The following is a 17222-nucleotide window of genomic DNA, read 5'->3' on the forward strand; positions in this document are numbered from 1 at the left end:
CGGCTCCGGCTTGGGGCTCCAGGGGGCCCCGGGTCAGCTTTTAAAGGGGGGAGTGGTGGCTTGCGGGAGGGGCAGGGGGGCGTGGCTGACTCGGCCACGGCGACAGCGGCGTGGTGGTCGCGGTCTCCGCGAGGGAGACGGCGGCGCGAGGCGGCTGGGCCAGCTGGGCCTCGGCCCAGTCCGGACCGGCGGGCTCTCTCTTTAAAAAAAACTGATTCCGCCGAAAATAAACCCTAGAAAAATAAATAAAAAACTAAAAATGCCAAAACAAATTTTCACCGTCTAAATAAAATATTTAGAACAAGATGAACATTTTCTTGGCCCTAAAATGCAATTTTGAAAACATGCAATTTTTCTAATGCAAATAAAATAACAATAAAATCCGAATAAAATCAAATATTTGATTTTAATATTTTTCCTCCAATATTTCATTTATTTTGTAGAAGTCATATTATCTCCTCTCATATATTTTTAATATGAAATATTTTCGGAGAGAAAAAAAATTAAAACAAATAATCCTCGTTTCAATATTTGATAAGATTCAAATATGAAAACAGTGAAATCCCCAACTCTCTCCGAGGATCCTTGAGTTGCTTAGAATTTCGAGGATTGTGAAATGAAATGCAAAAAAATATGATATGCATGAATGATCTATGTATAACATTCCAAATTGAAAATTTGGCATGTTACAATGTGAAACCTCTCTTTCTTTATTACTTCCAATTAATTGCAACGATGACCAAAACTATGTTTGTCAACTCTCAACAACTTTTAATCATCATACTCTTTCTATGTGAAGTCATTACTCTCCATAAAATCAATATGATCTCTTTGTTTTTTTACTCTTTTCTCTTCTCTTTATTCCCCCAAGATCATAGCAAAATAATCAAGCCCTTGACTCAGCACTAATCTTTATTATATATAGCTCACGGACTCGATTACATAAAGGGATCATAAGCACAACTCAAAACTAAATCATACTAAAACTTTATTCTACAAGATCAAGATATTACTAAAAGGAGAAAACTAAGAAAAAGGGTAAAGATAGGAGATGTGGTGATGATACGATACCGGGGCACCTCCCCCAAGCTTGGCAGTTGCCAAGGGGAGTGCCCATACCCTTGTGATTATATCTCCTTTTTCGGTGATGGTGTGATATTCTTGGCGATGATACTCCTCAGGATACGATTCTCTTCCTGGAGCTTATTGAGTTGCTGCTTGAGATCCATTATCTCTTTACAAAGCTTACCCGTCACGGTTAAAGCTCCTTGCACCCATGGATGCTGCATAGCTGCGGGACAACAAGTAACACTCTTTTTCATATTTTCATAAGAGAGAAATTTAACATTGGAGGGGAAGACCGAGTTTGGGATAGCTGAGCTATGTAGTTCCCCCATTGTGAAGCCTGCCAGGAAACGAGAAGTAACTTCTTGATCCTCCTCCATGGCATCTATCCTTTTCAAGTTAGCTTCCATCTCTTCCTCCGTTGAGGGCCCAAAGTGATAGGCATCGCTGTTTGCCCCTAGACTTGGTGTCGGATGAGACACCCGACTCTCCCCGACTGGCTCTTGAGAAGACATCTCGCTCTAATCTGCGGCAAAAAACAGCTCGAAACAAGAACAGAGAACAATTGCGTGATACAGGAGTCAAAACCTTCGAGAGATTATATAATGATTTTTTATCGACCAAAATACGTATTGTGCAAGAAAACGGAGTCCGGAGAGCGCACGAGGTGCCCACGAGGCAGGGTGCGCGCCCAGGGGGGTAGGGCGAGCCCTCCACCCTCATGGAGCCCTCGTGTCCTTCACGGACTGCTTCTTATTTTTCTATTTTTCTAAATATTCCAAAATGGAGAAAAATTGCCTTCAGAACTATTTTGGAGTCGGTTTACTTACCGTACCACATACCTATTCCTTTTCGGAGTCTGAAATGTTCCGGAAAGTGTCCCTTATGTATTCTTCCGGGGTTACGGTTTCAATAACATTGGTTTCAACATTTATGGGATTACCTGAGATATAATGTTTGATTCTTTGACTGTTCACCACCTTCGGATTTATGCCTTCGAAGTTGTTGATTTTTATGGCACCGGAACGATAGACCTCCTCGATAACGTAAGGACCTTCCCATTTAGAGAGAAGTTTTCCTGCAAAAAATCTTAAACGAGAGTTGTATAGCAATACATAATCACCTACATTAAACTCACGCTTTTGTATCCTTTTGTCATGCCATCTTTTAACTTTTTCTTTAAACAATTTGGCATTCTCATAGGCTTGGGTTCTCCATTCATCAAGTGAGCTAATGTCAAATAACCTCTTCTCACCGGCAAGTTTGAAATCATAGTTGAGCTCTTTAATAGCCCAATTAGCCTTATGGTCTAGTTCTAGAGCTAAGTGACATGCTTTTCCATAAACCATTTTATACGGAGACATACCCATAGGATTTTTATATGCAGTTCTATAGGCCCATAATGCATCATCAAGTTTCTTGGACCAATTCTTTCTAGATCTATTAACTGTCTGTTGCAAAATTAATTTGAGTTCTCTATTACTCAATTCTACTTGACCACTAGACTGTGGGTGATAAGGAGATGCAATTCTATGATTAACATCATACTTGGCAAGCATTTGACGGACGACACCATGAATAAAATTTGAACCACCATCAGTCATTAAATATCTAGGGACTCCAAACCTTGGAAAAATAACTTCTTTAAGCATCTTAATAGAGGTGTTATGATCAGCACTACTAGTTGGAATAGCTTCTACCCACTTAGTAATGTAATCAACAACAACTAAAATATGTGTGTATCCATTAGAAGCAGGAAAAGGTCCCATATAATCAAAGCCCCAAACATCAAATGGTTCAATAACAAGTGAATAATTCATAGGCATTTCTTGACGTCTACTAATATTACCAATTCTTTGACATTCATCACAAGATAAAACAAACTTACGAGCATCCTTGAAGAGAGTAGGCCAATAAAAACCGGATTGCAATACCTTATGTGTAGTTCTATCTCTAGCGTGGTGTCCTCTATAAGCTTCGGAGTGACACTTGCGTAGGATCTGTTCCTGTTCATGCTCAGGTACACAACGTCTAATAACACCATCTACTCCTTCTTTATAAAGATGTGGGTAATCCCAAAAGTAATGTCTCAAGTCATAAAAAAACTTTTTCTTTTGCTGGTATGTGAAACTAGGTGGTATAAATTTAGCAACAATGTAATTAGTATAATCAGCATACCATGGAGCAGTATGAGAAGCATTTATGACATTTAATTGTTCATCAGGAAAGCTATCATCGATAGGTAGTGGGTCATCAAGAACATTCTCTAACCTAGACAAGTTGTCTGCAACGGGGTTCTCAGCTCCCTTTCTATCAATAATATGCAAATCAAATTCTTGCAGCAAGAGAACCCATATAATAAGTCTAGGTTTAGCATCTTTCTTTTCCATAAGATATTTAATAGCAGCATGATCAGTGTGAATAGTTACTTTAGAATCAACAATATAAGGTCTAAACTTATCACAAGCAAATACAACTGCTAAGAATTCTTTTTAGTAGTGGCATAATTTCTCTAGGCATTGTCTAGAGTTTTACTAGCATATTGAATAACATTTAATTTCTTATCAACTCTTTGACCTAGAACAGCACCTACAGCATAATCGCTAGCATCACACATAATTTCAAAGGGTAAATTCCAATCAGGTGGCTGAACAATAGGTGCAGAAATCAATGCTTTCTTAAGTATTTCAAATGCTTCTACACAATCATCATCGAAGACGAATGGTATATCTTTTTGTAATAGATTAGTCAGAGGCCGAGATTTTTTTAGAAGTCCTTAATGAACCTCCTATAAAAACCGGCATGGCCAACGAAACTTCTTATACCTTTGATGTCCTTGGGACACGTCATCTTTTAAATAGCATCAACTTTAGCTTTATCAACTTCAGTGCCTCTTTCAGAAATTTTATGCCCCAATACAATGCCTTCATTAACCATAAAGTGGCATTTCTCCCAATTCAAGACAAGATTAGTTTCTTCACATCTCTGCAAAACTCCATCAAGGTTGCTCAAGCAATCATCAAAAGAGGATCCATAAATGGAGAAATCATCCATGAAAACCTCACAAATCTTTTCACAAAAGTCAGAGAATATAGCCATCATGCATCTTTGAAAGGTAGCAGGTGCATTACATAAACCAAAAGGCATACGTCTATAAGCAAAAGTACCGAAAGGGAAAGTAGAAGTGGTCTTAGCTTGATCATCAGTTGACACAGGTATTTGAGAGAAACCAGATAACCATCTAGAAAGCAAAAATGTGTATGTTTGGATAATCTTTCTAGCATTTGATCAATAAAAGGTAAGGGGTAATGATCTTTTTTAGTAGCTTTATTTAATTTGAGGAAATCAATTACCATCCTATAACCTGTAATAATTCTTTGCGGAATCAATTCATTTTTATCATTAGGAACGACAGTAATACCTCCCTTCTTGGGGACACAATGGACAGGACTTACCCACTGACTATCAGCAACGGGATAGATTATACCTGCCTCAAGGAGCTTTAGTATTTCCTTTCTTACCACTTCTTTCATTTTAGGATTCAACCGTCGTTGATGATCAATAACTGGGATAGAGTGGAACTAATGCCCTTAAGATCATCAAGAATATATCCAATAGCAGCACGGTGCTTCTTCAGAGTTTTCAATAATTTTTCTTCCTCCTTCTCTGAAAGGTTAGCACTAATAATAACACGGGATCAAGATAAGCATATTTAAGAGTATCAAGCAATGGTTTAAGCTCAAACACGGGATCACCCTTGGGTGGAGGAGGATCCCCTAAGATTTCAACAGGCAAGTTGTGTTTCAGAATAGGTCCCTGTTTAAAGAACACTTCATCTATTTCCCTTCTTTCATTCATAAACATATCATTTTCATGGTCTAGCAAATATTGTTCTAAAGGATCACTAGGAGGTGCGGCAATAGAAGCAAGACCAATAGTTTCATCTTTGCTAGGAAATTCCTCTTCACGGTGTTGTCTACGAAATTTAGAGAAATTAAACTCATGAGACATATCACCCAAACCAATAGTAACAATATCCTTTTCGCAGTCTATCCTAGCATTAACAGTGTTCAAGAAGGGTCTACCAAATATAATGGGACAAAAGCTATCTTGTGGGGAACCAAGAACAAGAAAATCAGCAGGATATTTAGTTTTCCCACACAAGACTTCAACATCTCTAACAATTCTCATTGGTGATATAGTATCTCTATTGTCAAGTTTAATTGTGACATCAATTTCTTCTAACTCAGTAGGTGCAATATCATGCATAATTTCTTTGTATAAGTCAATAGGTATTGCCCTAGGACTAGCACCCATATCACACAAGCCATGATAACAATGATCTCCTATTTTAATAGAAATAATAGGCATGCCTACCACAGGTCTATGTTTATCTTTAGCACACGGTTTAGCAATTCTGGCAGTTTCATCGCAGAAATAAATAACATGCCCATCAATATTATCAGCCAAGAGATCTTTAACCATAGCAATATTAGGTTCAACTTTAACTTGCTCAGGAGGTGTATAGGTTCCAATATTACTTTTGTTGACTACAGTTGAAGCTTTAGCATGATCTTTTATCCTAACAGGAAAAGGTGGTTTCTCAACATAAGCAGTAGGAACAATAAGATCATTATAAGTGATAGTCTTTTCTTCAACTTTAATAGGAGCTGCTACTTTTACTTCTATGGGAGGATGATATTAAAACCACTTCTCCTTAGGGAGATCAACATGAGTAGCAAAAGATTCACAGAAAGAAGCTACTATCTCAGAGTCAAGTCCATATTAAGTGCTAAATTTACGGAAAACATCGGTATCCATAAAAGATTTAACACAATCTAACCTAGGTGTCATACCTGACTCCTTACCTTCTTCGAGATCCCAATCTTCAGAGTTGCGTTTAATTCTTTCCAATAAATCCCATTTGAATTCAATAGTCTTCATCATAAAAGAGCCAGCACAAGAAGTATCGAGCATGGTGCAACTGTTATCAGAAAGCCGAGCATAAAAATTTTGAGTAATCATTTCTCTTGAGAGCTCATGATTGGGGCATGAATATAACATTGATTTAAGCCTCCCCCAAGCTTGAGCGATGCTTTCTCCTTCGCGAGGCCAAAAATTATATATATAATTGCGATCACGATGAACAAGATGCATAGGATAAAACTTCTGATGAAATTCCAATTTCAATCGTTTGTAGTTCCATGACCCCATGTCATCACATAGCCTATACCATGTCAATGCATCTCCCTTCAAAGATAAAGGGAAGACCTCCTTCTTAATAACATCATCGGGCACACCTGCAAGCTTAAATAATCCACAAACTTCATCCACATATATTAGGTGCTCATCAGGATGCAGTGTTCCGTCTCCTGCAAAAGGATTAGCTAGCAGTTTTTCTATCATACCCGAAGGAATCTCAAAGTAGACATTTTCATTTTCAGTAGGTTCAGTAGGTTGAGGAGCAACTCTTTGCTCTACTGGTCAGGGTGAAGATACCCCGAACAAGCCCCTCGGAGGATTACTTTCCGTAGTAACAAGTGACAGTAAATTTCAGCACACTATATAAATTTTTCCTTACCAAATTCCACCTACCAAAGGCGCTTCACTCCCCGGCAACAGCGCCAGAAAAGAGTCTTGATGACCCACAAGTATAGGGGATCTATCGTAGTCCTTTCGATAACTAAGAGTGTCAAACCCAACGAGGAGCAGAAGGAAATGATAAGCGGTTTTCAGCAAGGTATTCTCTGCAACGAGGTCAAAAAAAGGTATTCTCTGCAAGCACTGACATTATAGGTAACAGATAGTTTTGTGATAAGATAATTTGTAACGAGCAACAAGTAACAAAGGTAAATAAAGTGCAGCAAGGTGGCCCAATCCTTTTTGTAGCAAAGGACAAGCCTGGACAAACTCTTATATAGAGAAAAGCGCTCCCGAGGACACATGGGAATTATCGTCAAGCTAGTTTTCATCACGTTCATATGATTCGCGTTCGGTACTTTGATAATTTGATATGTGGGTGGACAGGTGCTTGGGTGCTGTCCTTACTTGGACAAGCATCCCACTTATGATTAACCCCTATTGCAAGCATCCGCAACTACAAAAGAAGTATTAAGGTAAACCTAACCATAGCATGAAACATGTGGATCCAAATCAGCCCCTTCCGAAGCAACGCATAAACTAGAGTTTAAGCTTCTGTCACTCTAGCAACCCATCATCTACTTATTACTTCCCAATGCCTTCCTCTAGGCCCAAATAATGGTGAAGTGTCATGTAGTCGACGTTCACATGACACCACTAGAAGAGAGACAACATACATCTCATCAAAATATCGAACGAATACCAAATTCACATGACTACTAATAGCAAGACTTCTCCCATGTCCTCAGGAACAAACGTAACTACTCACAAAGCATATTCATGTTCATAATCAGAGGGGTATTAATGTGCATATAGGATCTGAACATATGATCTTCCACCAAATAAACCAACTAGCATCAACTACCAGGAGTAATCAACACTACTAGCAACCCACAGGTACCAATCCCAGACTTAGAGACAAGAATTGGATACAAGAGATGAACTAGGGTTTGAGAGGAGATGGTGCTGGTGAAGATGTTGATGGAGATTGGCCCTCTCCCGATGAGAGGAGCGTTGGTGATGACGATGGCGATGATTTCCCCCTCCCGGAGGGAAGTGTCCCCGGCAGAACAGCTCTGCCGGAGCCCTAGATTGGTTCCGCCAAGGTTCCGCCTCGTGGCGGCGGAGTCTCGTCCCGAAACCTTTCTTCTGATTTTTCTTCGGACGAAAGACTTCATATAGCAGAAGATGGGCACCGGAGGCTAACGGGGGGCGCACGAGGCAGGGGGGCGCGCCCAGGGGGTAGGGCGCGCTCCCCACCCTCGTGGCCAGGGTGTGGGCCCCCTCTGGTATTTCTCCCGCTCAGTATTTTTTATTATTTCCAAAAATAACTTTCGTGGAGTTTCAGGACTTTTGGAGTTGTGCAGAATAGGTCTCTAATATTTGCTCCTTTTCCAGCCCATAATTCCAGCTGTCGGCATTCTCCCTCCTTATGTAAACCTTGTAAAATGAGAGAGAATAGGCATAAGTGTTGTGACATAATGTGTAATAACAGCCCATAATGCAATAAATATCGATATAAAAGCATGATGCAAAATGGACGTATCACTACACACATTATAGGCGGTTCCCAAACAGAATGGTAAAGTTTATACTCCCCCTACCACCAACAAACATCAATCCATGGCTTCTCCGAAACAATGGGTGCCTCCAACTAACAAAAATCTTGGGGGAGTTTTGTTTGCAATTATTTTGATTTGGTTTGAGCATGGTACTGGGCATCCCGGTGACCAGCCATTTTCTCGTGAGTGAGGAGCGGAGTCCACTCCACTTGACAATAACCCGCCTAGCATGGAAGATACAGACAACCCTAGTTGATACATGAGCTATTCGAGCATACAAAACAGAATTTCATTTGAAGGTTTAGAGTTTGGCACATAAAAATTTACATGAAACGGCAGGTAGATACCGCATATAGGAAGGTATGGTGGACTCATATGGAATAACTTTGGGGTTTATGGAAGTGGATGCACAAGCAGTATTCCCAATTAGTACAAGTGAAGGCTAGAAAAAGACTGGGAAACGACCAGCTAGAGAGCGACAACAGTCATGAACATGCATTAAAATTAATAAACATTGAGTGCAAGCATGAGTAGGATATAATCCACCATGAACATAAATATCGTGGAGGCTATGTTGATTTTGTTTCAACTACATGTGTGAACATGTGCCAAGTCAAGTCACTTGAATCATTGAAAGGAGGATACCACCCTATCATACCACATCACAACCATTTTAATAGCATGTTGGCACGCAAGGTAAACCATTATAAACTCCTAGCTAATTAAGCATGGCATAAGCAACTATAATCTCTAATTGTCATTGCAAACATGTTTCATTCATAATAGGCTGAATTAGGAACGATGAACTAATCATATTTACAAAAACAAGAGAGGTCGAGTTCATACCAGCTTCTCTCATCTCAATCAGTCCATCATATATCGTCATTATTGCCTTTCACTTGCACGATCGAACGGTGTGGATAATAATAATAGTGCACGTGCATTGGACTAAGCTGGAATCTGCGAGCATTTAATACAAGGGAGAAGACAAGGTAATATGGGCTCTTGGTTAAATCAACAATAATGCATATGAGAGCCACTCCAACATTTTCATTATGGTCTTCTCCTCTCAACCCCCAAAGAAAAGAAAGGAGATAAAACTAATTACACGGGAAAGCTCCCAACAAGCAAAAGAAAAACAAGAAATATTTTTGGGGTTTCTTTTACTTATTACTACTACAAGCACGGAAAGTGAACTAGCTAAAAGCTACAACTAATTTTTTTTGGTTTTTCTTAAGGTTTTTCAAGCACACAAGAAGAAGACTAGTAAAGAAAATAAACTAGCATGGATATTACAATGAAAAAGTATGAGCACCGACAACTGGAATGAGTGTGTGAACATAAATGTAATGTCGGTGAGAAATACGTACTCCCCCAAGCTTAGGCTTTTGGCCTAAGTTGGTCTATGCCCATGGATCAAAGCTACTCCCTCTGGTGTACTGAGGAGGTTCCTCGGGGTGCCACTGGTTGGTGATCTCCTAGCATGGAAATGAAAATTTTACACAAAATATTAGTGAGTAGGAGATACTGATCGAGCTGGTCGTGGAGGAAGTCGGTGAGACCCGCATTCTCAGCCAAATAATAAAAATCATCATGAATCTCAGCTGCTCTCAAGAACTCATCACAAGGCCATTCACACGGCTGAACCTCCGCGGTGCGAGGGAGATTATATTTGGGCTTCTTATCCTCTTCACATTGCTTATCCTTCGAGCTTCGGCTCGAAGAGACCCTCAATAATCTCCATCATTTTCTAAAAATTTCTGAAATTTTTAGTAACTCAAATTAAAAGTGAACCAAACTCAACAAAATTGATAGCAACTACTCCAACAAGTTCCTAGAGACTATATCATGCATTAGGACTACTTGGGACCATATAAATTTGACATGCAAGCTCAAGAACAGGGTCACCTCAGCAGCAAAAATTTGCAATAAATAAAGCACTAGAACAAAAACTAATTGGACCATTGGAGGAGTCACATACCGAAGAACAATCCCCCAAAGCAGTTTTGTGAGTGGAGCTTTGAGTAAGGAGATCGAAAATAGCAGCAAGATGAGCTAGATCACGAGTTTGAGCTAGGTGGTGATTTTTTCTGGAGGAAGGAGTGTGTGGGTGCTGGAATAACTGGAGGGGGGCCACCAGGGGCCCACGAGGCAGGGGGCGCGCCCGGGACCATCGTGGCCAAGTGCTAGCTCCCCCTGGTGTGTTCTCAGTGCCGAATATTCTTAAATATTCTAGAAAAAATCATATTTCAATTTCAGGGCATTTGGAGAACTTTTATTTTTGGGGTAATTTTTATTGCAAGGATAATTCAGAAAACAGGCAGAAATACTATTTTTTTTCTTTATTTAATCTAAATAACAGAAAGTAAAAGGAGGGTACAGAGAGTTGTGCTTTCTAACTTCATCCATCTCATGCTCATCAAAAGGAATCCACTAACAAGGTTGGTCAAGTCTTGTTAACAAATTCATTCCGAATCGCATGAAACCGGAGAATTTTCGAATAGCACTAGGTTACCTCAACGGGGATATGCACATCCCCAACAATAATAATATCATATTTCTTCTTGACAGTAGGAAGAGGAAATTCAAAACCTCCAATAATGACCGTTGAAATTTTTCCAATAGAATTGATACTGTGGACTTGAGGTTGTTTCCTCGGAAAGTGTACCGTATGCTCATTACCATTAACATGAAAAGTGACATTGCCTTTGTTGCAATCAATAACAGCCCCTGCAGTATTCAAAAAGGGTCTACCGAGGATAATCGACAAACTATCGTCCTCGGGAATATCAAGAATAACAAAGTTCGTTAGAATAGTCACGTTTGCAACCACAACAGGCACGTCCTCAGAAATACCGACAGGTATAGCAGTTGATTTATCAGCCATTTGCAAAGATATTTCAGTAGGTGTCAACTTATTCAACTCATGTCTATGATATAAAGAGAGAGGCATAACACTAACACCGGCTCCAAGATCGCATAAAGCAGTTTTAACATAGTTTCTTTTAATGGAGCATGGTATAGTTGGTACTCCTGGGTCTCCAAGTTTCTTTGGTATTCCACCCTTAAAAGTATAATTAGCAAGCATGGTGGAAATTTCAGCTTCCGGTATCTTTCTCTTATTAGTAACAATATCTTTCATATACTTCGCATAAGGATTCATTTTAAGCATATCAGTCAAACGCATACGCAAAAAGATAGGTCTAATCGTTTCAGCAAAACGCTCAAAATCCTCATCATGCTTTTTCTTGGATGGTTTAGGAGGAAAAGGCATGGGTTTCTGAACCCATGGTTCTCTTTCTTTACCGTGCTTCCTAGCAACAAAGTCTCTCTTATCATAACGTTGATTCTTTGATTGTGGGTTATCAAGATCAACAGCATGTTCAATCTCTACATCATTGTTATTGCTAGGTTGAACATCATCATTAACATTATCACTAGGTTCATGTTCCTTACCAGATTGTGTTTCAGCATCAGACATAGAAATATCATTGGGATTCTCAGGTGTGTCTACAACAGGTTCACTAGAAGCATGCAAAGTCCTATCATTTTTTTCTTCCTCTTAGAAGGACTAGGTGCATCAACATTAGTTCTCTGAGAATCTTGCTCAATTCTATTAGGGTGGCCCTCAGGATACAAAGGTTCCTGAGTCATTTTACCCCCTCTAGTCATAACTCTAACATCATTATCATTCTCCTTATTATTTAATTCATTGAGCAAATCATTTTGAGCTTTAAGCACTTGTTCTACTTGAGTGGTAACCATGGAAGCATGTTTGCTAATAAGTTTAAGTTCACCTTTAACTCTAGACATATAATCACTCAAGTGTTCAATCATGTAAGCATTACGTTTCAATTGTCTACCAACATAGGCATTGAAGTTTTCTTGTTTAACAATAAAATTATCAAACTCATCTAAGCATTGGCTAGCAGACTTATAACAAGGAATATCACGTTCATCAAATCTATAGAGAGAATTTACCTTTACAACCTGTGTCGGGTTATCAAGACCATGTATTTCTTCAATAGGTGGTAAATTCTTAACATCTTCAGCTTTAATACCTTTTTCTTTCATAGATTTCTTTGCCTCTTGCATATCTTCAGGACTGAGAAACAGAATACCCCTTTTCTTCGGAGTTGGCTTAGGAGTTCGTTCAGGAAGTGTCCAATTATTTTCATTAGTCAACATATTATTCAATAGCAATTCAGCTTGATCAATTGTTCTTTCCCTGAAAACACAACCAGCACAACTATCCAGGTGGTCTCTGGAAGCATCGGTTAGTCCGTTATAGAAGATATCAAGTATTTCATTTTTCTTGAGAGGATGATCAGGCAAAGCATTAAGTAATTGGAGAAGCCTCCCCCAAGCTTGTGGGAGACTCTCTTCTTCAATTTGCACAAAATAATATATTTCCCTTAAGGCAGCTTGTTTCTTATGAGCGGGGAAATATTTAGCAGAGAAGTAATAAATCATATCCTGGGGACTATGCACACAACCAGGATCAAGGGAATTAAACCATGTTATAGCATCACCCTTTAATGAGAACGGAAATAATTTAAGGATATAGTAGTAATGAATATTTTCCTCATGAGTGAATAGGGTGGCTATATCGTTTAATTTAGTAAGATGTGCCACAACAGTTTCAGATTCATAGCCATAAAAAGGATCAGATTCAACCAAAGTAATTATCTCAGGATCGACAGAGAAATCATAATCCTTATCGGAAATACAGATAGGTGAAGTAGCAAAAGCAGGGTCATATTTCATTCTAGCATTCAAAGATTTTTCTTTAAGCTTAGCTAATAATTTTCTAAGATCATCCCTATCATTGCAAGCAAGAAAGTCTCTAGCAGTTTCTTCATCCATAACATAACCCTCAGGCACAACAGGCAATTTATATCTAGGGGGAGAATGTTCATCATCACTTTCATCAATATTATCAGTTTCAATAATTTCATTCTCTCTAGCCCTAGCAAGTTGTTCATCAAGAAATTCACCTAGTGGCACAGTATTATCAAGCATAGAAGTAGTTTCATCGTAAGTATCATGCATAGCAGAAGTGGCATCATCCATAACATGCGACATATCAAAATTAATAGCAGAAGCAGATTTAGGTGTCACAAGTTTACTCAAAACAGAAGGAGAATCAAGTGCAGAGCTAGATGGTAGTTCCTTACCTCCCCTCGTAGTGGAGGGATAAATTTTGCTTTTCTCGTGTTTCAATTTCCTCATAGTGACCAGCAGATATAAATCCCAAGTGACTCAAAGAATAGAGCTATGCTCCCCGGCAACGGCGCCAGAAAATAGTGTTGATAACCCACAAGTATAGGGGATCGCAACAGTTTTTGAGGGTAGTGTATTCAACTCGAATTTATTGATTCGACACAAGGGGAGCCAAAGAATATTCTCAAGTATTAGCAGTTGAGTTGTCAATTCAACCACACCTGGATAACTTAGTATCTGCAGCAAAGTATTTAGTAGCAAAGTAGTATGGAAGTAACGGTAACGGTGGCAAAGGTAACAGTAGCAGTTTTGTAGTAATTGTAACAGTGGTAACAGAAAAATAGCTAAGCAAAGATCAGTATGTGGAAAGCTCGTAGGCATTGGATCAGTGATGGATAATTATGTCGGATGCGATTCTTCATGCAACAGTTATAACATAGGGTGTCGTGGTTTTATCACGGCAGATGTCCTAGGGTGAGGACTTAGTCGTGAGGTCAGCGCATCTATGTAGTAGCTTGAGAGGGGTTGAGTGGAATCGAGAGATGCAACACAAGATACGAGGATTTTAGACAGCTTCGGGCCCCGGGAAACATCATCCGGTAATAACCCTACATGCTGTTTGAGCCTAGATCTCATTACTCTCATGAGGGAGTCGCCGTAAACCGGCTCTCCTCTAATTGTGTCTAGCCCTAGAGATTATTGATTGTTGCTTGTCCCTCTTTGGGGTGCCCTGCCCCTCCTTATATAAGTTAGAGGGGCGGGTTACATGCGGAGTCCTAGTAGGACTAGGACTAGTCTATCTTTTCTTACAAGTTGAATACAAGTCCGGGTCTTGCTTCCTCGTAAAGGAAATATTCGTCATCCCTTTCTCCTTAAGCCGGCCCACCAGAGTATAAGCCAGCCTGCTGGCCTTGGGCCTTGTCGTCCGTCTGATCCACCCGCCGGGTCTCCAGTGAGTCACAATGTCCAGGCGGGTTACCTGTGAATTGCCATGTTCGGGCGGATCACCAGTGAGTCGCCAAGCTCTAGCCAGGTCTCTGGTGAGTCGCCAAGTCTGGCCGGGTCATACCGCGGGGTATATCCCCGACATTAGCCCCAGTTTAATTTGGATTTATCCATGTTGAACTGATCCTGCAAACTAACTCAAGAACAAATTTGACAGGTTGCGCTCCGGCACCTGATCATCCTTCAGTCCTTGACATTTTCTCCTGGAATATCCGGGTCAATAGGCCAGCTTCATAATCTGTTTGCTGACATTGGCTCTTGTAAAGAAATATTATAAGAAATAATCGATTTGAGTCGGCCTTCAATGCTGTGATTTGACAAAAATATTGGTCTTGAAATATTCAACTGATATTCAGCCGGCTTAAAGATGTAGATCTGGCCGATTTATGATTGCCAAGATTGCCGGGTTATAAATAAATGATGCCGGGTCATGATTGTTGCAGACACCGGGTTAATCTGGTCTGCTCCAAACTAAGAATTTGAAGATTTTTTCTCCCTTATATGCATATCACCTGTAGCCCCCAAGTGCCGGGTTGTCATGCTTGCAGCAACCTGGGACTTGTAATTGCCTTATGCTCATGAAAACTTCAACCAGTGTAGCCCCCAAGGGCCGGGTCATTATGCAATAATGAGCAGGGACCTTGTAGATATAACCATGTAAACTTGAACAGCAACGTGTAGCCCCCAAGGGCCGGGTCAGTAAGATAATACTGAGCTGGGACTTTGTATATAATTTATTGATAATAACATCATATAATATAATCTCCACCATGGGACTTGAACCCACATCCACAAGGTTAAGAGCTTTGTACTCTACCAACTGAGTAGTGGACCGTTCAATATAATGGATTAATGCTTGTGTACCTTGAATGTTTGACAGGAGCAATTGGTAGCCCCCAAGGGCCGGCTCATTACAATGTGATGAGTCGGGTCTTCAATAAGTTGAGCAAAAAATGACTTTGCATTAGCCCCCAAGTGCCATGGTGCATGCTGGCAGTGACATGGGACTTGCCTATTTGATGTAACCTCAACTTGAATAATATAGCCTCCAAGTACCAGGTCGTAAGCCTGCAGCGACTCAGGACTATTCCCTCCATTGTAAAATAAATCATATACCTTGATAAAATAATAGCCATTGCGCTGAAGTGACTTTAAAGACCTCCATCATAATAAAAATCCAGCCATGTTGGCTATTCAAGATTTGAATAATATAACATTATCGGTGACAAGTAGATCCGAAGCTCAAATATTCGGCGGCTCTTGGCCGATGGCGACTTAATGCGCATTCATTGTAAGCCGGAATTTCATAACCCGGCGGCTTATAGCCTTTGAGAAAATCAAGAATTGATAACCATTTTGAGACACCAATTTCAATCTTTGATGATGGGCTTGAACTTAATCATTTATGTAAGTCATAGCTCTGTAAATCCTACACAGAGCTTAAACAACATATACCCTGGCGACTTAACGTCAAAAGCCAGGGCGGGTAACCATCCAAATGTAGTTTTATCCTGCACACAAGTAGATCACAAGAACCCTGTGATATTGAATTTTCACTGCCGGTTTATGTGACTTGTGCAGTAAGGGTGATAACCCAATCTTTTGAAATCAAGACACCCAAATGTTTATGATTGTCAGATGATGGCGATTTATCATCCAAAGTCAAGCCGGGTTAATCGAAGCCACATATATGCTTCAAAAAGGGTCTCAAGACAAAATCAAAGATCGCTTTCAAAAAACTTAAGCCAAATAGAAAGAAAAATTGAGGCTTCTGATTTGAATACGATCAGTAAACCGTTCCAAAGGGGTTAAGCTAGGATTCGAATACGATCATGTAGCCCAAGTGGCTTTGGCGTTGCGCCGATCAAGAAGGTATCGACAGCTATGTTCTCTTTGGTTCGAATACGACCTATGTTTGAACAGGAAGCCCCCTAATGATCTTGAGAGTTTTTTAACGACTCTGATTCGAATACGATCAAAGTCGGTTCCCAAAAGGGGTTGAGCTATGATTCGAATACGACCAAGAAGCCCCCTAGTGAGCTCGGCAGTGTGCCGATCAAGAGGGTACCGACAGCTATGTTCTCTTTGGTTCGAATACGACCTATGTTTGAATAGGAAGCCCCCTAGTGATCATGAGAATATTTAACGACTCTGATTCAAATACGATCAGGGTCACATCAAAAGGGTTAAGCTAAATTCGAATACGATCAGCTCCCAATGGTCATTAAAGAAGGGTACCTATGTTTGGGTTGTGCTTTGTAACAGACTCCTTTTGGTCCCTTTAATTTTTCCTGAGAACTCGAACTTTTGCGAGAGATAAATTCTTTTTGAACCCGAAAAAACCGAATATTGAGAGTTTAAAGTTTTGTGATAAACAAATTTACCTTGAACCAGATTTGAGAGCTTCAAAACTTTGTGGCAGATAAATTTCCCTTGAACCGGATTTTAAACCGGATATTTAAGAGCTTCAGTGCTTTGTGGGAGATGCCAAGTCTCTTGAGCCGGATCTAAACCGGAATCCTTCTTTTTAAGCCGGAAATTTTCTGACGGCCTTTAAACTTTTCGCCAATATGGCGGTAGCCTCCGGGACCGGGTTATTTTTCCCTCCAATGACCCGGAGTTCTTGAATGCATTGAAACCGACCAATGCTGCCGAGTCATATCATTGTAGCCCCCGAGTCTCAAGATGACTCGAGGAGTTGGCTTTGAGATTCTCCATATTGACCAT

The sequence above is a fragment of the Triticum aestivum genome, chromosome 3D (assembly GCF_018294505.1).
Source record: "Triticum aestivum cultivar Chinese Spring chromosome 3D, IWGSC CS RefSeq v2.1, whole genome shotgun sequence".
Lineage (NCBI taxonomy): Eukaryota > Viridiplantae > Streptophyta > Magnoliopsida > Poales > Poaceae > Triticum > Triticum aestivum.